We start from the raw sequence: 24,060 nt of genomic DNA, 5'->3' as shown, positions 1-24,060 counted from the left end.
CTAGGCTAGTTTTTAACAGCAGAATGGTGCTCTAGGCTAGGCTAGTTTTTAACAGCAGACGGCGCTGTAGGCTAGTTTTTAACAGCAGATGGCACTCTAGACTATTTTTTTTAACTACAGATGATGCTTTAGGCTAGTTTTTAACAGCAGATGGCGCTGTAGGCTAGTTTTTAACAGCAGATGGCACTCTAGGCTATTTTTTTTAACTACAGATGATGCTTTAGGCTAGTTTTTAACAGCAGATGGCACTCTAGGCTATTTTTTTAACTACAGATGATGCTTTAGGCTAGTTTTTAACAGCAGATGGCGCTGTAGGCTAGTTTTTAACAGCAGATGGCACTCTAGGCTATTTTTTAACAGCAGATGGCACTCTAGGCTATTTTTTTTAACTACAGATGATGCTTTAGGCTAGTTTTTAACAGCAGATGGCGCTGTAGGCTAGTTTTTAACAGCAGACTGGTGCTCTAGGCTATTTTTTTAAACTACAGATGATGCTTTAGGCTAGTTTTTAACAGCATATGGCGCTCTAAGCTAGTTTTTAACAGCAGACTGGTGCTCTAGGCTATTTTTTTTAACTACAGATTATGCTCTAGGCTAGTTTTTAACAGTAGATGGCGCTCTAGGCTAGTTTTTAACAGCAGATGGCGCTGTAGGCTAGTTTTTAACAGCAGATGGTGCTCTAGGCTAGTTTTTAACAGCATATGGCGCTCTAGGCTAGTTTTTAACAGCAGACTGGTGCTCTAGGCTAATTTTTTAACTACAGATGATGCTCTAGGCTAGTTTTTAACAGCAGACGGCGCTCTAGGCTAGTTTTTAACAGCAGATGGTGCTCTAGGCTAGTTTTTAGAAGCAGATGGTGCTCTAGGCTAGTTTTTAACAGCAGTTGGTGCTCTAGGCTAGTTTTAACAGCAGATTGTGCTCTAGGCTAGTTTTTTTAAACTACAGATGATGCTCTAGGCTAGTTTTTAACAGCAGATGGTGCTCTAGGCTAGTTTGTAACAGCAGATGGCGCTCTAGGCTAGTATTTAACAGCAGACTGGTGCTCTAGGCTAGTTTTAATAGCAGACTGGTGCTCTAGGCTAGTTTGTAACAGCAGATGGCGCTCTAGGCTAGTATTTAACAGCAGACTGGTGCTCTAGGCTAGTTTTAACAGCAGACTGGTGCTCTAGGCTAGTTTTAACAGCAGATGGCGCTCTAGGCTAGTATTTAACAGCAGACTGGTGCTCTAGGCTATTTTTTTAAACTACAGATGATGCTCTAGGCTAGTTTTTAACATTTTTGCAACAACTCTACATCGAATGTATCTTCTTTTTTCTTCAACAGTAAGAAAAAAAACTCAAACAGGCTTGGAACAAGTAAAGATTTTTAATTTTAAGGAGAACTATCCCTTCAAGAACCCTCATGGTTTTTAAAACATGCACAGCTCCATTTATCTTCTTTCATGTTCGACAGATGAAAATAAAATCATACAGGTTTGAAACTAAATGAGGGTCATGTAGATCACATGTAGATACAAACCTGTATGACACTCTATAGTCTGTGGGGCATAAAAGAAGCCGCTTCTGTCCATACAATAGACATCAATAGTAAGCAAAACAAGCTGATTACAAACATTCCTCAAAATACCACATGAAAAGAAAGTCATACAGGTTCATATCAGATTAAAAAAATACTTGCATACCTTTCATTTTTTAAAATTATCACTATAAAATTTTCGACGTGCAGATCTGGAGTTATGCCCAGCTGGAATTCAGTGCATCAATCCTAGTTTAATTAACTATGATATAAATAAATTAACTGTGAAATTGAAGAATAAGGTGATATTTGATAGCTGATGCTGATATTTTGAAATTCAGGAAAGCAAAAACTGCATTGCCTGATGTGTTGAAACGTTTACTTTTTTCTGAGGATGTGCTAATGGAAGTCACATAAAGATATTGTTGAAAATTAGCTTAGAGCGCTGACTAATGTTCAAACCTAGCCTAGAGCACTGCCTGATGTTTAAAACTAGCCAAGAATGCCATCTGCTTTTCAAAATGAGCTTAGAGCACTGACTGATGTTTTAAGCTAGTTTTGAACGCTAGTCAGCGCTCTAAGCTAGTTTTGAGTGCTGATTGATGTTCAAAACTAGCCTAGAGCGCCATCTGCTGTAAAAAATTAGCTTAGAGCGCTGACTGAAGTTCAAAACTAGCTTAGAGCGCTAACTGATGTTCAAACCTAGCCTAGAGAGCCATCTGCTGTTCAAAACCTGCCTAGAGTGCTGTCTGCTGTTCAAAACTAGCCTTGAGCGCCGTCTGCTGTACAAAACTAGCCTAGAACGCTTACTGATGTTCGAAACTAGCCTAGAGCGCCATCTGCTGTTCAAAACTAGCCTAGAACACAGACTGATTTTAAAACAAGCTTAGAGCGCCGTTTGCAGTTCAAAACTAGCCTAGAATGCCATCTGCTGTTCAAAATTAGCTCAGAGAGTGCTGACTGATGTTTAAAACTAGCCTAGAGCACCGTCTGCAGTTAAAAACTAGCCTAGAGTGCCATCTGTTGTTCAAAACTAGCCTACAGCGCCATCTGCTGATAAAAACTAGCATAAAGCACCATCAGCAGTAAAGAACAAGACTATAGCGCCATCTGCTATTCAAAACTAGACTAGAGCGCCATCTGCCATTTAAAAATAACCTAGAGCGCCAACTGCTGTTCAAAACTAGACTAGAGCACTGACTGATGTTTAAAACTAGCCTAGAATGCCATCTGCTGTTAAAAATTAGCTTAGAGCACTGACTGATATTTAAAACTAGCTTAGAGCGCTGACTGGCATTTAAAACTAGCTTAGAGCGCTGACTGATGTTCAAAACTAGCCTAGAGCGCTATCTGCTGTTAAAAATTAGCTTAGAGCGCTGACTGAAGTTCAAAACTAGCTTAGAGCGCTAACTGATGTTCAAACCTAGCCTAGAGAGCCATCTGCTGTTCAAAACCTGCCTAGAGTGCTGTCTGCTGTTCAAAACTAGCCTTGAGCGCCGTCTGCTGTACAAAACTAGCCTAGAACGCTGACCGATGTTCAAAACCCGCCTAAAGCGCCATCTGCTGTTCGAAACTAGCCTAGGATGCCATCTGCTGTTCAAAATTAGCTCAGAGAGTGCTGACTGATGTTTAAAACTAGCCTAGAGCACCGTCTGCAGTTAAAAACTAGCCTAGAGCGCCATCTGTTGTTCAAAACTAGCCTAGAGCGCCATCTGCTGTTAAAAACTAGCCTAAAGCACCATCAGCAGTAAAGAACAAGTCTAAAGCGCCATCAGCAGTAAAGAACAAGACTAGAGCGCCATCTGCTGTTCAAAATTAGCCTAGAGCACCGTCTGTCTGAAACTAGCCAAGAATGCCATCTGCTGTTAAAAATTAATCTCAGAATGAATTGAAGAGAGAACAGCGATGTGTTCTGGAACTCTCTAAAAAAGCGCCATCTGCTATTCAAAATTAGACTAGAGCGCCATCTGCTGGTAAAACCTAGCCTAGAGCGCTGTCTGGTGTTCAAAATTAGCCTAAAGCACCATCAGCAGTAAAGAACAAGACTAGAGCGCCATCTGCTGTTCAAAATTAGCCTAGAGCACTGTCTGTCTGAAACTAGCCTAGAGCGCCATCTGCTGTTCAAAACTAGCCTAGAACACAGACTGATTTTAAAACAAGCTTAGAGCGCCGTTTGCTGTTCAAAACTAGCCTAGAATGCCATCTGCTGTTCAAAACTAGCTCAGAGAGTGCTGACTGATGTTTAAAAATAGCCTAGAGCACCGTCTGCAGTTAAAAACTAGCCTAGAGCGCCATCTGTTGTTCAAAACTAGCCTACAGCGCCATCTGCTGTTAAAAACTAGCCTAAAGCACCATCAGCAGTAAAGAAAAATTAGCTAAATTAAAAATTAGCTTAGAGCACTGACTGATATTTAAAACTAGCTTAGAGCGCTGACTGGCATTTAAAACTAGCTTAGAGCACTGACTGATGTTCAAAACTAGCCTAGAGCGCCATCTGCTGTTAAAAATTAGCTTAGAGCGCTGACTGAAGTTTAAAACTAGCTTAGAGCGCTAACTGATGTTCAAACCTAGCCTAGAGAGCCATCTGCTGTTCAAAACTAGCCTTGAGCGCCGTCTGCTGTACAAAACTAGCCTAGAACGCTGACCGATGATCAAAACTAGCCTAGAGTGCCATCTGCTGTTCAAAACTAGCCTAGAATGCCATCTGCTGTTCAAAATTAGCTCAGAGAGTGCTGACTGATGTTTAAAACTAGCCTAGAGCACCGTCTGCAGTTAAAAACTAGCCTAGAGCGCCATCTGTTGTTCAAAACTAGCCTAGAGCGCCATCTGCTGTTAAAAACTAGCCTAAAGCACCATCAGCAGTAAAGAACAAGACTATAGCGCCATCTGCTATTCAAAACTAGACTAGAGCGCCGTCTGCCATTTAAAAATAGCCTAGAGCGCCAACTGCTGTTCAAAACTAGCCTAGAGCGCCATCTGCTGTTCAAAACTAGCCTAAAGCACCATCAGCAGTAAAGAACAAGACTAGAGCGCCATCTGCTGTTCAAAATTAGCCTAGAGCACAGTCTGTCTGAAACTAGCCAAGAATGCCATCTGCTGGTAAAAATTAATCTCAGAATGGATTGAAGAGAGAACAGCGATGTGTTCTGGAACTCTCTAAATAAATCCAGAATTTTAGTCTCAAATGATTTCCCACCACAGCTCTATTGCAAACCGTCCCACTATATACAATAGCAAACAATATTCCAAATTTCAATAACTCCGACATACATCGCACAGCCCTGATTCTGCTTTATTATTTTTGCAAACGTCTCAACAAAAGAGGAGACAAACAATTGAAATAAAGAGTGAGGAGCTATTGTGCAGAAACAGCCACTCCACTCCGCAGGTGTTAGTGAGTGTGTGTGTTTGTGTGTGTGTGTGACTCCAGCTATATCCGAGGTCTAGTGAGGTCAAAGTGTGCATAAATCCAAATGCTGGAAATTCCTCAGCAAGCAGATGACCGATGAAGCCTGCTGGGGAAACATCAAACATTGGCTCATTCACAGCGGAGACTCACTGACTTCCACTCGGTGTTCCCAGGCACTGACACACTGACATCAGAACCCTCATGGAAACTCTACAAGCAAAAACATCTGCTTTACCTGTTAGAAAACTAACACCCTTGAATGGTTAAACCCATATAGCAATGCAACTTGCGCTAAACTCATTCTCATCACGTTTGGTGCAAGCTTAGATTACTTAACTAAAAAGGGCACCTATTCAGGGTTTCTGCAGATATCATAAAGTCAAATTTAAGACTTTTTAAGACCTTTAACTATTAAATTTAAGACCTTTATCAGAATATCAAAAATGTAAAATCACAAAATTTGTGGTAAAATAAATGTATTTAATAGGGGTGTAACGATACGCTCAGCTCACGATTCGATATGTATCACGATATTTGGAATAAAAATTGAAAATTAAACTGAAATCAAATTTTATTTAAAAAAACTTTATTACCAAGCTATTATCAAACTATTTTTTTTATGTATTTCTTTTGTTTCAACTTGTTAAACTGAACCTTCTTTAAGAAAATAAATTAAACAGGACTGTCTCTGGAAAATAAAACAACTTAAAAACTCCACTCATCTTGTCTGCTAACGTAACTGCTGCTGCAATCTGAACTCACGTGCGACAGCAGGTGGAACATAGCTCACGAAGAAACAAAGAAAAAACGGACGTCATATCGTAATAAAACCGTCATAACGCCACGATGCATATTGTGACATTTTTGCATCACAATAAATCGTACAACGATAAATCGTTACACCCCTAGTATTTAAGTTGAACAGTACTAAAGACAGGTTAGACGCACCATTGAACTACAGACAAAACTAACAAACAAACAAATATCTTAATACTGATTTATACTTTCACCTGGCGCCGCATCGCACACCTCACGCAGCAAACGAGGCTTTTATACTTGCCATTGAGATATTCTTTTAAATGACATTTGTGGATAAAGTAATGGCATACTCCGCCAGCCGAAACCACGTGGCGTGCACCCACAGAGAACCTCCGCAAACACATCGATGACGTCACATTCACCGCACGCACGGAGTCAATAACAGAAAGCTGATTGGCTATTGCAAGTTGACCTTATTTGTAGTTGTAACACTGCAAATTACATTAGGACTAGTGAAAAAAGAACTTCAACCCCGCGAAAACCAAGCAACAACAACAAAAAATAATTTAAATGAGCGTTAAGGCTGATTTATACTTCTGCGTCAAACGCACGCGTATGCTACGACGTTGACGCATAGCCCTACGCCGTGGCCGTCGGCGTCGCTGACGTGCACCTCTCAAAAAATGTAACTACATGTCGCAAGATGCGCAGCGCAAGCTCTGTGATTGGTCGGCTTGGTAGCACTGACGAGTCTAGGCGGGGCCAAGAGCCGCGTGAATGGCGCGAGCCTGATGGAGCGATTGTTTACAAGTGTGGAGTCCTGTGAAGGAGCTCCGGATGGAAAGTTTTGTTTTGTGTTTACCTCATAGTTAAAGTTGTTGCACGTCCGCCAGTTCCTGCCTCAAAATGAGCGAGTTTGAGCCACTTGTACATCCCGGAAGTGTTCAGGAAAAGCAATAAAGCAGCGAAGAAACTCGACACAGAGGAACATTTACACCTCACTGCCAACTAGCGTTTCGGAAGTGTTAATGCAGACCGACAGAGACAGCGTGCTGAAGTATAAATGCACAGCTACGCGCGTTGCATGCGCCGTGGGTTACGCCGGTCACTTGACGCAGAAGTATAAACCAGGCTTTAGATGTAGCGTTACATGGACATCTGAAAAATAAGACCTGTGCAAAAATATTTAAGACCTAGAACAGCCAATTTAAGACTTTTTAAGACCTTAAATTTTGATTTTTAAACTTTAGATTTTCAAGACTTTTTAAGACCCCGCGAAAACCCTGATATTACACAAACATTACTTTTATAAGGAGTTTAAACACAGTTATATGTCAGCAGTGTGTAAATATATATATATCTGTATATCCAAATACAGACTATACCCAAGCTTGTGATGAATGCTCATGGCAGAATCATATCTCCCAGATAAATAGGCAGAGGCAGCCATACGTTATGAATTAATAGGCTGATTCTGGTCAGACGTCTGGTCCAGATTAAGCACACGACTCTCCCTCCAATGTTCACATCATAAATCGGTGATCAGGAAAGACTGCGGAGTCATTTTCACAAAAGTAGAACCAGTATGTTGCGGGCAGATACAAATATGTGGTGTTTTCTCACTTCTGGCCAAATGAAGTGATTAAGCGAGCTCCTGGACACTTTGCTTACATTTGCATGGGAATCCTGGAACTGACCCAAATATCAGTGTGCTTCTAGCCGAGTGTCTGTATTTCCAAGGCACTGGAAGACAAACGAATGTGCCTGACAGCCCCTCGGTGTCTTAGACATCCCCCTCTGACAGAGAAACGTGCCCAGACACGGAGCGCTCGGATTCCAGCAGACCCCTGTATTGCCTTAGGAAACAGTCATCTAGAGCACTGCACACACACACACACACACACACACACACACACACACACACACACACACACACACACACACACACACACACACACACACACACACACACACACACACACACACACACACACACACACACACACACACTCTTTCATTCCAGTCCTGATAAACAAACACACCTCTCTAGTCTTGAAGGGGTTTGGGTGAACTATGCCTTTAAGGTCCCATAATGCAATTCCCAGCCATAACCATAAATAAACAAGAAAAATAACAACCTGTGTATCACAAAGTACACAACCTGGGATAATGAAGACATGAGGATCTAATAACAGGCAGTGTATTTACATGACAATAATCCAACATACACAACTAGACTGGACAAATGACTAGTGTATAATTGGTAACCACGTAAACAAACGCAGACTCGGGAAGAAACACAGGAAACGGGACCTTAGAAACAATGGAACAATATACAAAACAAGAGCGGCAAGAAATAATACAGACCTAAAAGTGTTTTCACACCTGAGTATCATCTGCTTTGTTCAGAAACAGGGATTTAAAACAGTTTAGTGTCATCTTAGTTGGCTTTAATGTATTTCTAAATACACTGGGCAATATTTCTAAATGGATGGATGACCAAAATGTGCATGTTTTTTACTACAATTTTACCTTCAAATAAACATGTTAAGTTAAAATAATTGATTCATTTTCTTGGCATGTTCAAATACATATTAATAAATTATGTTAAAAGATGTTAAATGTTGTTCTTAAAGGGAAAGTACAGCAAAAGAAAGTACAATATACAACACAATATGTATGATTTATTTGATTAAAATATCCCAAAAACACTAGAACAGTGTTATATACTTTGCTGCATATTTACTTACATTATCACAAATGTTTTGAGGAATGTTCAAATCCAGAAAAATCACAAATTTTAAGTAGTGAGACGGAGCGCAAATGCTAATTAAATCAAACCAATTAATTAAATAAATAAAATAAAAATAATAATAATAATAAAGTAAATAAATGAACGAAATAAAGTAAATAAATAAATAAACAAGTAAATAAAAGATCAATTAAATAAACATAAGTACATAAATAAATAAATAAATAAATAAACAGTAAGTAAATAATTAAACAAGTAAATAAATGAATAAATACGTAAATAAATAAAAGCATGCAAGTAAATGATGTAAATAAACAAACAAACATGACTAATATACAAGTAAATAAATAAAGTAAAAAACAAGTAAATAAAGTAAAATAAACAAACAAATAAAAAATTAGTAAATAATTAACATATTTTGAAGAATGCTGGCACTCATTGACTAATAATTAAGTAAATAAATAAAGTGAAAAACTAGTAAATAAAGTAAATAAACAATTAAATAAAAATAATTACTAAATAATTAAGATATTTTAAAGAATGCTGGCACCCATTGACTAATAAATAAGTAAATAAATACAGTGAAAAACTAGTAAATAAAGTAAATAAACAAATAAATAAATAATTACTAAATAATAAAGATATTTTGAAGAATGCTGGCACCTGCTGACTAATAAATAAGTAAATAAATAAAGTGAAAAACAAGTAAATAAAGTAAATAAACAAACAAATAAATAAATACTGAATAATAAAGATATTTATATATAAGAAAAAATATTATCAGACATACTGTGAAAATTTCCTTGCTCTGTTAAATATCATTTGGGAAATATTTAAAAGAGAAAAATTAAATCAAAAATCATAAATATTTATATATATATACATACAGTTGAAGTCAGAATTATTAGCCCCCTTTGAATTATTAGACTGCTTGTTTATTTTCTCCCCAATTTGTGTTTAACGGAGAGAAGGTTTTTTTCAACACATTTCTAAATATAATAGTTTTAATAACTCATTTATAATAACTGATTTATTTTCTCTTTGCCATGATGACAGTAAATAATATTAGACTAGATATTCTTCAAGACACTTCTATACAGCTTAAAGTGACATTAAAAGGCTTAACTAGGTTAGTTAGAGTAACTAGGCAGGTTAGTGTAATTAGGCAAGTTATTGTATAACGATGGTTTGTTCTTTAGACAATCGAATAAAAAATTGTGCTTAAAGGGGCTAATAATTTTGTCCCTAAAATAGTGTTTAAAAAATTAAAAACTGCTTTTATTCTAGCTGAAATAAAACAAATCAGACTTTCTCCAGAAGAAAAAATATTATAAGACATACTGTGAAAATTTCCTTGCTCTGTTAAACATCATTTGGGAAATATTAAAAAAAGAAAAAAAAATCAAAGGGGGCTAATAATTCTGACTTCAGCAATACTAATGTCTCCACAGCTCTGATTGAGTGTACGACTGACTACCATGTTTGATAAACCAACGATATTCTTATTGTTGGTAGCTTTAATTCGGCAGATACATTATAAAAGTTATACTTCAATCAATTTACAGTCTATTTACAGCATTCTTCAAAATATCTTCTCTTGTGTTCAACAGAAGAAAGGATTAAAACCACATGAGCGACAGATGAGCTAATTCTCATTTTTTGGCCGCACTTTGCCTTTAGCACACTGTGATGGCTTACTCCAAGACAAGACTCCTCGTGTTATGAAAGTGTCAGAGAGAAGAACACCGAGTTATTCCTCAGACAAAACAACGAACTGAATGACCGGGAGGACCAGGGAACATGTTAACTAAGATGCAACACTGCTTGCGAGGTAAAAATAAAACACAGACAATCAGATAGGAGGGAAGCACACAGCAGTCTCCTGACCCAACAATAATGGGCATTGTGCTGATTATTGCGTAATGCTGCTGCAGGTCAGAGAGATGAATCTGTGACTCAGTGTCCCGTGGGCCTCAGCTTTTAAACCGCAGCTTTTTCTACGCAATTTAGTCGTCCGTTCACAAGCAAACAGAACTGGGTCACAGAATCTGAGACTTTCTAGAAACTCCAGTCAGGGTGAAGGTTTTAAGGGGTTCTGTACATATATACAGTCTGCAAGAAACCTGGAATTTTTTACTTTTTCTTTTATGGATCCTTTTATTTTAATATGCCCTATAAAGAAAATCTGCTTATACCTAGGCATAGTCGGATAATAAGAGTTCAGTATAAGGAAATGTCCATACTGAGAGCCTCAGACATGATTGATTCCCCGTTCTCATGTAAAACCCATGAGTGTAGAACACAAGGGGACTAAAGGTCAATCAGAACACAAAGCAGACGGTTGCGTGACTCACAGGCCACGCCCTCATCATTTACATGTACTTTAGGTCGTTCATCCAGACCTGACAAGCAGCCGTGTCATCAGAAGAGCACAGACTGATATGTTGCTCTGGGATCATTTATATGCTCGTTTCCTCATGAGACAACAATGATCATTTTCCTCCCTCGTTATTTTAAAGTTTATATTTATATTTTATATGCATGTGGGTCTTTTATTTTGAAATATTTGACTATTCTTTCTATCTTTCCTCTTCTTTCTTTCTTATTTTCTTTCTTTTTATTCACTTTTTTCTCTTTCTTATTTCTCTCATTATTTTCTTTTATCGTTCCACTTTTCTTCTTTAATTTACTTTCTCTCTTCCTCTTTCATTTTCTTTCATTTCATTTTTTATTTCTTTCTTTTCTTCTTTCTTACTTTCACTTTTTTTCTTTCCTTTCTTACTTTTTTATCTATCTTTAATATGATCATTTTTCTTTCTTCCTTACTTTCTTCTTTTCTTTCTTATTTCTTCTTTTAATATATTTTTTCTTTCTTTCCATTTTATTTTTTTGTCATTTCTACTTCCTTTTTTCTTTCATTTCTTCTCTCCCTCTCATATTTCTTTCTTTCTTTCTTTCTTTCTTTGTTCTTTCTTTCAATCTATAATTTCTTCTATCATTTCTACTTCCTTTATTTCTTTCTTTTATTTCTCTATTCTGTAATTTCTTTTCTATCAATTGTTCCTTTCATTTATCTTTCTTTATTTTATCTCTTTTTTGTATTTTCTTTTATCATTTCTTTTTTTCTTTCATATATTTTTCTTTCTATTCTGTAATTTCGTAGCTTCTGTAACTAACTGTAACTTCCTTTCTTTTCTTTTCTTTTTTCTTTTATATCTTTTTTTCCTTTCTATAATCTTTTCTTTATGTAATTTATTCTTTCCCTTTTTTATGAATTTATTTTTCTAATCTTTCATTTCTTCTATCACTTCTTCTATTCCTTTTCTTTATTTCATATCTGTCTTTGTTTCTTTGTTTCTTTCTCTCTTTTATCTATCTTTAATCTTTTCGTCTTTATTTTTCTTTCTTTCTTTCTTTCTTTCTTTCTTTCTTTCTTTCTTCCTTCCTTCCTTTCTTTCATGTGTTACTGAGCAACGTGAGACATCAAACTCACATCAGGATGTAAAATGCAGGATATACAGATTACATAGCTCCCACCGCCGGCCCAAAAGAAGAGGCATAAGGTTTAACTGTATCTCACATTCATTGCGTTTTGTCTTCTGAGGTGCAGCTCATTTACTATATCAACAACAACAACAACAAAAAAAAAAAACACCACAGTGCCTTCTTCTAACACAAAACTGCATTTCTCTGTCTGATATTAGACACCAATTTACCAGGAAGTGACCATTTTGTTCTCTTTGGTCTCTCATTGGATGGAAACTTTATTCACAGATATTTCATGTGATGTTTCAGTTTTGTGCATAAATTTAATGGATGGAAACCAGGCTGATCTCTGGTGGGCCTGAGCTCTGCATCTCCAGCACATGTCTGAGCGCTGAACTCATATAACAGAGCTTGGACTGATTAACCGAGCCTGGTTTTTGGCAGCAGTGACTTTCCCAATCAAAAGTACACAACACATGCGAGACGTGTTCAGAAAGAGGCCAAGATGGATGATACGGTTCACAGCAAACAATCATAACAAAGCCTTACAGCCGGATCTGTTTCGCAAACTTTGAAAGCGCACATGCATTAACGTTCACTTTTCAGGAGGGAAAATGTGTGACAAAAGACTCTGGGTCTGACACGTGTGACAAATTTCAGGAAAAAACTAAAATATCTGCTTGAATTGTGGATTTAGAATTGGTTTATAATCAGGAAAGCTCATGGTGTACACGGTAAAAATGAGCTACTGCCTTGCTTTTTTTTAAAAGATGAATTACTTTAACTTTACATGTCACTTGAGTTACATTGATTTAAATATTAAGTTAATTTCATTCATTCATTTTCCTTCAACTTAGTCTCTTTTCCACATTAACCACAGCGGAATGAACCACCAACTGTTCCTGCATATATATATATATATATATCCAGCATCAACCCAGTACTAGGAAACACCCATACACTGTCATTCACACAGACACACTCATACACTATGGCCAAATGAGTTGATCAATTCCCCTATAGCGCATGTGTTTGGATTCTAGGGGAAAACCAGAGCACCAAGTGAAAACCCACACCAACACAGAGAGAACATGCAAACTCCACACAGAAATGCCAACTGGCCCAGCTGATACTTAAACCAATGGCCTTCTTGCTTTGAGACATCGTAAACCACTGAGCCACCATATCGCCAAGTTTTGCATAACTTAAACAATAAAGTTGAAAATAGATTTGTGTGTTTAAAGTGACAGTAGCATAAAAACTTTCCCTGACTTTTTAATTGTGTCATTATTTTAACAGTCCAGAAGGGACAAATTAATAAGTAAAAATCGAATCCAGACCATTAGTTTTCTAGAAAAAAGTCAACCGTGACAATTCTCTCTCTCTCTTTTTTCTTTTCTTTTCTCTTTCATTCGTGTATTTATTTCTATTTTATGACCTTCACCTTTCTTTCTTTCTTTCTTTCTTTCTATTATTTATTTACTTATTTTATTTTTCATTCTTTCCATCATTTTTTCTTTCTTTCCTTCATTATTTCTGTCTTCTTTCTCTTCTTTCTCACATTTCTTCATCCATTTATTTTTACTTCATACCTTTATTCTTTCTGTTTATCATTTCTTCTTACTTATATTTACTTCTTACTATCAACTCTGAAAACTGGACTTTACTAGAACTTTTGTGTTTAGCTGCTTTGACACAATCTACATTGTAAAAGCGTTCTTTCTTTTTTTCTATATTTCTTTAAATATGTTTAATTTGTTATTTTTCCCTTTCTCTTTTATTAGTTCTTTCTTTACTTCTTTTGTCTTCTTTTATGTATTTTCTTCTTTCTTTCCTCTTTTATTTAGTTTTTCCCTCTTCCTTTCTTTCATGTTTTTTTCTTTCTTTTATTTCTTTACTTTCCTCTTTTGTCTTTACTTCTTTAATTTCTTTTCTTCTTTCTTTTTCTTTTCTTTTTCTCTCTCTCCTCTTTTTATTTTTCTTCCTTCCTTCCTTCCTTCCTTCCTACCTTTCTTCTTTCTTTCTCTTTCCTCTTTTTTCTATCTTTTGTCCACTTTTTTCTGTCTTTACTTCTTTTTCATTTATTTCTTTCATTTTTTTCTCTCTCTCTCTTCTTTTCTTTGCTTCCTTCTTTCTTTTCCTTCCCTTTTTCTTTATTTTTTCCCTCTTTTTACTTCTTTTCTTTGCTTCCTTCTTTCAATTTTTTCCCTCTTTTTTCTTTCTTTTTCATTCTTTTTCGTTCATCTTTTCTCTCTTTCTTTACTTTCATTCCTTGTTTATTTCTTTCTGTCTTCTTTTTATTACTTCTTATTTCCTCATTTCTTTACTTCTTTCGTTCTTCTCAACATTTCGCCTAAATCATAATACTCCTCTTTGTAAGAGTGCGGTGTGTGACGCTGTATTTTGACCTGTGGAGGACTCACGGGTCTCTGACAGGACGCTCTGAATGGGCTGATAGCAGGAGAATGAATGTCAACATAAAACAGGATGTGGTTTGCTCACATCCAGCCTAACCATATCAGAGGAAATTCCCCACTACAAAAGCACGATAAAACACAACCTGACAGAAGCACAGACGGAGACTGATCCTCTGAACAGCCTGACATATGACACAACAACACAACGCCAATCTGTAACTTTCACTCAGTGGCTCAATCTGATCAATCTGTCCTTCATCGCGACTGAGATTCGTATCATCTCAGTGTATCTCAGTCATACATTTTAGCATGATTTGTAAAAAAATATAAATAAACTATTATTACATCAGTAATATATTATTTTTATTAGCTTTAGAAATACTTTTACTAAAAAGGGGCTTTTTCAGTTTATTCAAGACGATCTGCATCTGTATAATGTCCTTATTATTAGCAGTATTAATTATTGTATGCATATTAATATTTGTTTTAATATAAACAAGTGTAGATGTGTCCAGATGTGGGGTTTTGGAGACGTCTGCATCAGCATTTTGGGCATAAGAACAGGACGTGTGTTTGGATATAACTCAGTTTTCTGACCACACTTCATTATTATTGTTCATTTGCTGGAGATTAGAACTGAATTTCTTTGAATTTAATTTTGACACAAATCTTTGCGCTTAACAAAAGAAATTAAACATGTGGGCTAATGGATGTGTTCAGTGGAGTGAGTCTCCACCGTTTTCTCACTCCACTAAAGTAAAGGAGTAAAGAGTAAAAGTAAAGAGAAAGTAAAGAGGCTGAATGGAGGAGGCTCGTTCTTTATCCTCGCGCTGCAGATGCTCTGCTTAACGGTTTTCTCGCTAGTGAAGCGTTTTTACACTTACAAAGTCTATCATGTAAACAGCAAATGCACTATGGAGCGACGCAACCGACTCTTATAGGGAATGAGAGACGAGACTCCGATTGGTCTAAAGCAGGTTATGCTCAAAACACACCCAGAACTCATTAAGAGAATAAGCACACCCTGTTTGATCATGCGCCGGGGCACATGGGTATTTTCCTGTCCTTAAAATAGTAAAAGTGGATTCGGACGTTGCCCTAATGCTTTTGCGCCATGTGCTTTAAAATTTGTGCCTAGATCATTAAAATAAAGCCCAAAATTTCTATAATGACTATAAAATCTTAACTCAAACACAATTTGGGCAAATTAGGCAGAAAATCTAAATCTTATTTCTTTTGATTTAAGATAAAATAAAAAAATCTCTCTATCTCTCAAATAGACAGTAGTGTATTAGGGTGTGTGTAAATGTGTGTGGATGTTTCCCAGAGATGGGTTGTGGCTGGAAGGGCATCCGCTGTGTAAAAACTTGCTGGATAAGTTGGCGGTTCATTCCACTGTGGCGACCCCGGATTAATAAAGGGACTAAGCCGACAAGAATATATATATATATATATATATATATATATATATATATATATATATATATATATATATATAAATAACTATATATAAATAACTATTAAATATATATATATATATATATATATATATATATATATATATATATATATATATATATATATATATATATATATATATAAATAAACAAAAAAATATATATATTTATATAAATATAATAAGGCAATATAAAGCTATAGTTAATATTATTAGCACCCTTAAAAAATATTTTTTTATAAATTGGCTAACGGTCTAATCTGATTTAATGATCTATGCTAAGCTAAAAGTGTAAGCTAAAAATAAATTAAGTGTTTCTTTAAGCCATTAAATTACACTAAGATGAATACTACAGTATCTTGCAAAATAATTTTTAAATATTGAGTAATAGAAAACAGAAAAGAAACTAATTATTAGAAATCTAAAACAATTATGTAAAAAAAAGGGTGTTAAAAAAACTCAACAGCACTTGGGAAATATTTGAAAAATAATACAGATTTCACAGAAAGGCTAATAATTATATGTTTAACTGTGTATAAAGTCAGTAAATGTATTACAGACACATGAAGCAACAGCTGAAGATGACAGAAAGAATGTGGTAAATGAAATACTGACCGTGTTGAACAACTCAAGAAGAACAGAATAAAATGTGCAAATATTATGTTATAAAATAAACTTTACAGGGTTTAAATATGCTCCAAAGTCATTCTCCTGATAAAGATTTAACAAATGCCACACAAACAGCAAGTCAGACAAAGTGTACATGTGTTCGTCGTGTAGAAAACGTGCGCTTTATGAGCACAGCAGAACAAATAATTTACGGTCAAACTAAAGCTTCAGATGGACTGCCAAAGGAATCCTCCAGGGAATCACTGACTGGCTGTCTTAAAGGGACAGTACACCATTTCCTCACCCTTTACTTGTTCCAAACCTGTTTGAGTTTGTATATCATCATCAAAAATGATTGAGGTCGTGTGCATGTGCTGTATGATACGTCCATTTATTGATTATTGTGACAGGCCTAATGAACACTGATAAAGATATTTTGAATTAATTTTGGAAATGGTAGCCCTTTCTTGTTTTTCCTATAATGGATGTCAATAGTAGTGCTGTCAAAAGATGAACTGCACTCAAAATAAAAACTTCTGTTTACAAATAAACACGCATAAACATACATGTATATAGAGAGGCATTTTACTGTGGCCAGCTTAAAGCACACCTGTGCAATTATCATGCTGTCTAATCATATATGCAATTTGTTACATAATAATAATAATAATAATAATAATACATTTGTGCTGTCAAAAGATCAATTACAATTAATCATATTTAAAATAAAAGCTTGTGTTTACAATAATATATGTGCTGATCTGCTGGTATTTTCACGCACAATCATCTCTAGGGTTTACAGAGAATGGTCCGAAAAAGAGGAAATATCCAGTGAGCGGCAGTTCTGTGAGCGCAAATGCCTTGTTGATGAGGCCAGAGGTCAGAGGAGAATGGCCAGACTAGTTCCAGCTGATAGAAAGGCAACAGTAACTCAAATAAGCACTCGTTACAACTGAGCTCTGCAGAAGAGCATCTCTGAACACACAACACGTCCAACCTTGAGGCGGATGGGCTACAGCAGCAAAAGAGCACACCGGGTGCCGCTCCTGTCAGCTAAGAACAGGAAACTGAGGCTACAATTCACACAGCCTCACCAAAACTGGACAATAGAAGATTGGAGAAACGTTGCTGCTCTGATGATCTCCATTTCTGCTGCCACATTCGGATGGTCGGGTCAGAATTTGGCATCAACAACATGAAATCATGTGTCCATCCTGCCTTGTATCAGCGGTTCAGGCTGCTGGTGGTGGTGTAATGGTGTGGGGGAGATTTTCTTGCCACACTTTTGGGTTCATTACTACGAATTGAGCATCGTGTCAACACCACAGCCTACCTGAGTATTGCTGCTGACCATGTCCATTCCTTTATGAGCACAGTGTCTCCATCTTCTGATGGCTACTTCCAGCAGGATAACGCACCATGTCATAAAGCGTGAATCAACTTCAGACTGGTTTCTTGAACATGACAATGAGTTCACTGTACTCAAATGGCCTCCACAGTCACCAGACCTTAATCCAATAGAGCACCTTCGGGATGTGCTGGAACGGGAGATTGGCATCATGGATGTGCAGCCGACAAATCTGCAGCAACTGTGTGATGCTATCATGTCGATATGGAGCAAAATCTCTGAGGAATATTTCCAGTACCCTGTTTAATCTCTGCCATGAAGGATTAAAGCAGATATGAAGGCGAAAGGGGTCAATCCAGTACTAGTGAGGAGCACCTAATAAAGTGGCCAGTAAGTGTATATAAATATAAATATATATGTAAATATTGTTATTTTGTATTTTTTACATTATATATATTTTTTCAACTCATCAGCACTAGTCAGTTTCCAGCATTTTTCAAACAGCTTCATAAATAGTGAGTAACTTTTCATTTCATGTGCCTTTAAGCCAAACGGGGTAAATTTATGCTCAAGCGCATGACATGATGAAGCTCATACACTCCTCAGGCCTGACTTTCAGCTTTGTAACGCTGTAAAAGAGCACGGAGAGCTCCCGCAGCACTGGCACAGGAAGAGAGCGGCAGAAGTGCTCTTTTACTAACGATCAGGGCCCGTATCTCCTCTGTGCAAATGAGCAAAGCTTTCGGGATTTTACAGGCTTTGCATTCCACAATGGCTCTGAGAATGAATGCCTGACAAAACCTGACTGCAGCAAATTCCACACAACGCCGCTTCCCTCTCTACGGGTCCTCGCTGAGAAAACCAGCTGAAGGACGAGCGCTGGACACACGTCTGCTTTTATTTTAACACACACGCACACACAATTACAATATACATCATGTTTAGCTTGCAACCCTGCTGAAAAATCCAGTTTAAACCAGTCTAGGCTGGTTGGCTGGTTTTAGCTGGTTGACCAGGCTGATTTTAAAAGGGTTTTGGCCACTTCCAGGCTGGTTTCCAGCCATTTCCAGCCTGGTCTTAGCTGGTCAGGCTGGGAGATGACCAGCTAAAACCAACTTGACCAGCCTAGCCAAGCTGAGAGTCCAGCCAAAACCAGCTATATCCAGCTTAAACCAGGCAGGTCAAGCTGGTTTTAGTTGGATTTGGCTGGTCATTTTCCAGCCTGACCAGCTAAGACCAGGCTGGAAATGGCTGGAAACCAGCCTGGAAGTGGCCAAAACTCCTCTCAAACCAGGCTGGTCAACCAGCCAACCAGCCTAGGCTGGTTTAAGCGGGATTTTTCAGCAGGGAAGGCATCATTTAACCTATTTTGTAAGTTGCCTCAGATAAATAGGTCAGCTAAAATGCGTAAACAGTAAACACATCATAAAATCTCAAAGTATGTTGAAATATAGGGCTGGATAATATTGGAAAAACGTGATATTGCGTGATATTTTATTTTTTCTGCCATAAATATTGCGATATGAATACAGTTTCACAAGTATTAATATTATTCATAAATGGCTGTCTGATTTCTTGCTAAAATTCATTCATTTATTTTCAGTCCCTTTATTAATCTGGGGTTGCCACAGCGGAATGAACCGCCAACTTATCCAGCATGTTTTATGCGGCGGATGCCCTTCCAGCTGCAACATCCATACACACTCATTCACACACATACACTACGGACAATTTAGCCTACCCAATTCACCTGTACCGCATGTCTTTGGACTTGTGAGGGAAACAGGAGCACCAGGAGGAAACCCAAGCGAACACAGGGAAAACATGCAAACTCCACACAGAAATGACAACTGAGCCAGCCGTGTTGTTGTGAGGCGATCGTGCTACCCACTGCGCCACCATGCTGCCTTGTTTTAATTTTTAAATGTAGATATTTACACTAGAAACAAGACCAAAACTCTTCTTTTTAATTTTATTTTTTTGCATAAGTTGTATAAATTCTGGATAAATACAGTAGTTAAATACAATTCTGGTTAATGGACATACAGCGAGGTGGAGTTGCTGCTGGAGTTTCATCTGAATTGGTCACATAACTAAAAATGCATCACCGTTTTCGAAAGCCTCCACAGTTTTTTTCGTCACTCTTCACATTTAAAAAAATAGATTTGTTTTCATTGCTTTAAAATACAATATCAGTTTAGACGGAAAGTCCAAATGTAGAGAGATTTAATTTCAAAACATTATCGTGACTTCAGTCCATCAGATGCATTACTGAGCCGAGCCAGAGTCCAGCAGGATGTTGTTCAACTCATTTAGGCACTGGAAAAATAAATACGGCACATTCTGTCATCGTGAAATCATGTGAAACAACAGCATGCCTTCGAGGAGATTATTAAACTGTATTACAAGAGCATAAAAACACGCACTCCTGGCAGAACAACAGGCTGCATAATATGGTGCAGGTTTTTTCACTGCTGTTTAACTCTATTGTGGTCAGAAAGATCGTCCAAATGATCTTATTCATTCACAAAGCCAACACTTCTGTCCCCCTTTGTCTGTATTACATAATATATGGTAAACTGAAAAGTGGAATTTACTGGAAAGTCTGACAGCAGTGCAGGGTTAAGAACCAGCAATTATTTCATCTCCAGCTGTAAAACACCTGCATTACTTTTTTTACTTGATGTTTTTCACATCAATATCAGGAACTTAAAGACTAAAAACTAAATGATCTTTACTTTAAGTACGTAAGTAAGTAATGTGAAGGGCCAGACGGAGGCTGCTGACATTTTTCGCAATATCTGCAGGGAATTTTGGTCAAAATCTGCAGATTTCTGCGGAATTATTTTGGGAGTATCATAACTAAAACCTTTAATATTCATTCATTCATTCATTTTCTTGTCGGCTTAATCACTTTATTAATCTGAGGTCGCCACAGCGGAATGAACCGCCAACTTATCCAGCAAGTTTTTCCGCAGCGGATGCCCTTCCAGCCGCAACCCATCTCTGGGAAACATCCACACACACACACTCATACACTACGGACAATCTAGCCTACCCAATTCACCTGTACCGCATGTCTTTGGACTGAGGGGGAAACCGGAGCACCCGGAGGAAACTCACACGAAGGCAGGGAGAACATGCAAACTCCACACAGAAACGCCAACTGAGCCGAGGTTCGAACCAGCAACCTTCTTGCTGTGAGGCGACAGCACTACCTACTGCGCCACTGCCTCGCCCAACCTTTAATATAATTTCAAATCCAATTAGATCCACTTTATTTGATAAACAAAACAAGTCTCTCATATAATAGCTTTGCTAAAAGACAGAAAATATTACTTTACAAACTGCATTGTACATAAATGAGATGAACATTTTAATATTAGTCACACACATTACTGAAATTCGTTTAAAGGCTCACCAAACACCAAAACACATTTTTTGAGCTGTTGACAGTGGTATATGTGTCCCACACTGCTAAAAACACTATTAGGACACCTATATTTCACTGAAAAGTGTAAATTGGTTGTTTTTGCGTTATTTCAAGCAAATTCGTACTTCCTGTTTGAAACAAATTTTTGAAGCTGCGTCACGGCTATGACATAATAGCGTGTATTCCAGCGTGCAGACTGGACGTCTGTGCCAGAGTGAGTCTTATTACGTCTTACAGTGTGATGCATTAATGCATGAGTAAGGCTTGGTTCAAACCAATCAGCGCGCTCTATTGTGCAACTTCATTAATATTCATTAGCGTCAACGTGTTTACGCCACAGAGACGCCACGTTGTGTTGGCAAAACAAGCTTGAAGTGTTGCTTTTATAGTTTGCTGCAGTTAAGTTTCGTTTTCATTTTCTCTCTGTGAGAGCTCAGCTGGAGTCACGTGTGGATTAACAGTGTACGCGACGCTCGACAACAATAACTTACGTGTCTAAGGAGGAACATTGTTTACCTGAGAGCTGTTCTCATCTGCAAACGCTGAAATCCGGATTCGCTTGTAACGTTAGTCTCCTCTTCATAAAGACGCGGCTCTAGTTGCTGGTGATTGTCCTGTCTCTACAGATTTGGTAAGTGGGCGACCAGTGCTCTTTGTTTATTCAGTTTGTTCGTATCGAATTAAGTTAACTATTGCACTGATGCAAACATAGCACCGCATTTTGTGACAGGAATAACACACGCGGCTTTCTGACGCTACCTGCCGTGTGCATCTAAGTTTCCGGGAAATGCGGAGTTTTTTTTTCTCTCATTCGCCGTGCGGTATCAAACATTGCATGAAAAATACACGCTTAGAGCAGCTCCTCGAATCAAATATCTCGTTTGTCGGGAGGGACATGAATGAATTCCCTGAATGAAAGAGCCAAACTGCAGTTAAAGTCCACCATTTAATAATTTGGCAAATAATTCGACTACAGATGTCCATGTAGGTTAAACATCATCACTTTCTCATGTGTGTGTATTTTGACTGAAACTCGCGTGTGCCCAAATAGACACTCCCACACCATCCCACTTTAGTTCCTCCGACACTCCCCCCTAAACAGAGCTGGACACGCCCACTTTTCTGACTTTTTCCAAAGTAGAGGTGTGAAAACACCCTGCTGAAACGAGGGGGTTTCATGACCCTTTAAAAACTGAATAAATTTAGATTTACACACATTTACTCAAGTAAAGTAATTAATTAATGATGGGCTAAAAATCTGCGGAAATCTGCATGTGCAGATACGGTGTGGGCCTAGTAATGTGTATTTATTTGCATTTATCGTGTTTGGTCATACACCAAAAGTGCTTCACAATCATAAGAGGGTCTCTCCACACCACCACCAGTGTGCAGTAGAGATCTGTGCGGGACTAAATTTTGAATCCCGCTCCCGCCAGGTTTTAGCCCGAACCCGACTGCTCCTGCTTACATTCAGCATTTGTTGTCCCGCTGCCCGACCCGGCCCGTTTTCTACCCGCTGCGCCCGATCCCGATAAAGAGCGGGGGGAGAACAAAACTGAAAACCACCCAGCTACACAGAGTCCAGACAGCCTATAACAAGCTGTCTGTATAAACACACACACACACACACACACACACACACACAGCAACAAACAAGCTAAACACAGCATCGCGCTATTTCATTTACACACATACATAAGCGTGCTCACTCGGGAGTCAGGAGCAATATTGCTAGACGGCCCGCTCCCGTCCCAAATTAAACCCGTTACCGACCGCTCCCGCGCTTTATTCGGAAATGTATTCCCGCGCCGCAGAAATCTGGTTGGGAATGCAGACCTCTAGTGTGCAGCATCCACTTGGATGATGTGGCAGCCACAGTACAACAGTGCCACTTCGCTCACCACACACCAGCTATATGGTGATAGAGTGATAGAGGCAATTTGTAGATTACGAATAGATTGAGAGCTATGATCAGTAAGGACCGATGGTCGAAATTTGGCCAGGACACCGGGGTTAAACCCCTACTCTTTACGAGAAGTGCCATGGGATTATTACAACCCAAGCTCATTCCGGAAATGTAGCCCCGCGGACGTTTCTGGAGACCGCGATTTACGTGGGCGGAGGTACGTAAGGCCGCGTTTAGTTTTTTTCGAGCAAACGCTGCGGGGCGGTGTGGCGCAGCTCCGCCCCCCCTCTTCGCGCTCGCCGGCCGACGGGTCAGAGGTCTTTCCCGATGCAACCAGTTTGTCCGCTTAGCTCACAGCGTTGCGTTGGCGGAGTGGAGGCCCCGGAGGAGGAGGAGCCGGCCGCGGGGACGACGACCGGGATCAAGTCCGGAAAACAGCGGTTCCGGAAATCAGGTAAGACGAAAAACGGAATCCGAAAAATAAGAGCGAGAACGCGGCGGGATCCGAAAACGCAGTCGAAATCGAAGATGAGGGCTTTTGCTTTTTTTTTTCTGGACGGCTTTTGCAAACCGTCGGTCGTGTTTAGGGAAGGAGGAGGAGGAGGAGGGCGGCCGAGTCGGCCGATCCGGCGGCTTTTCGCGCGAGAACGGCGCGGGCGCGAACGGCGCGCGCTCCCGAGACGCTAAAAAGCGCACACAGCGGCCTCTCGCGGATCCGCGAAAACAAAAACCGCTCAAATACGTACCTCCCGGGACGTAAATTGCGGTCCGCAGAAACGTCCGCGGGGCTACGTTTCCACAATGAGCCCGGGTTGGATTATTAATGACCACAGAGAGTCAGGATGTTGGGTTAACATCTCATGCGAAAGACGGCGCTCACTGACAGTATAGTGTCCCTTTCACTATACTGGGGCAATGGGACTCACACAGACCACAGGTTGAGCGCCCCCTGCTTGCCTCACTAACACCA

General features: G+C 38.6%; 1 protein-coding gene and 1 long non-coding RNA gene across 4 annotated transcripts in view; both read right to left on the bottom strand.

The window, feature by feature from the left end:
- The window catches only part of pxdn (peroxidasin), a 92,837-nt gene that overhangs the window by 60,202 nt on the left and 8,575 nt on the right, over positions 1-24,060 (bottom strand). The window lies entirely within an intron of this gene.
- On the bottom strand, positions 20,645-22,958 carry LOC147840078 (uncharacterized). The gene is made up of 2 exons (XR_015513976.1): positions 22,378-22,958; positions 20,645-21,167 (listed from the first exon to the last, which is right to left on the bottom strand). It is a non-coding gene; the product is annotated as an uncharacterized LOC147840078 (long non-coding RNA).

This window comes from Danio rerio, chromosome 17 (assembly GCF_052040795.2).
Source record: "Danio rerio strain M-AB ecotype USA chromosome 17, GRCz13ab, whole genome shotgun sequence".
NCBI lineage: Eukaryota > Metazoa > Chordata > Actinopteri > Cypriniformes > Danionidae > Danio > Danio rerio.
Note: the sequence above shows the minus strand (reverse complement) of the source record. Positions and strands in the feature narration are given on the sequence as shown.